Source organism: Sinocyclocheilus anshuiensis, unplaced genomic scaffold (genome assembly GCF_001515605.1).
Source record: "Sinocyclocheilus anshuiensis isolate Anshui unplaced genomic scaffold, SAMN03320099.WGS_v1.1 scaffold285, whole genome shotgun sequence".
In the NCBI taxonomy this organism is placed as follows: Eukaryota; Metazoa; Chordata; class Actinopteri; order Cypriniformes; family Cyprinidae; genus Sinocyclocheilus; species Sinocyclocheilus anshuiensis.
In genome coordinates, this window is record NW_015539825.1 from 191,106 (window position 1) to 191,437 (window position 332).

Sequence of the window (332 nt, forward strand, 5' to 3'; positions counted from 1 at the left end):
TCCGGATCATGACCACCCTCTTGCAGGTCTCTCAGTGCCTTGGCCTGATGAACCTGAAGTAAGGCCGTTGCGTGTAAGGCGGAGGCAGCTTCTCCACAGGCCGTATAAGCATCGCCGGACAGGCCAGACGAGTACCTACAGACCCAGGAGGGGAGGCACAGTTTGTGCAGCCTGAAGTGCGCAACCCACTCTACACAGGAACGACCACCGGTGAAGTGCCGTCCGCCAACACAAAAAACTCCAGAGAGCACGCTAGAATCGTCACACACGAAGCAGTTTGGTAGGAGCAGAACGATGTTGTCGCTCGGCTCCGAAGCGAAAAGCTGGTATGC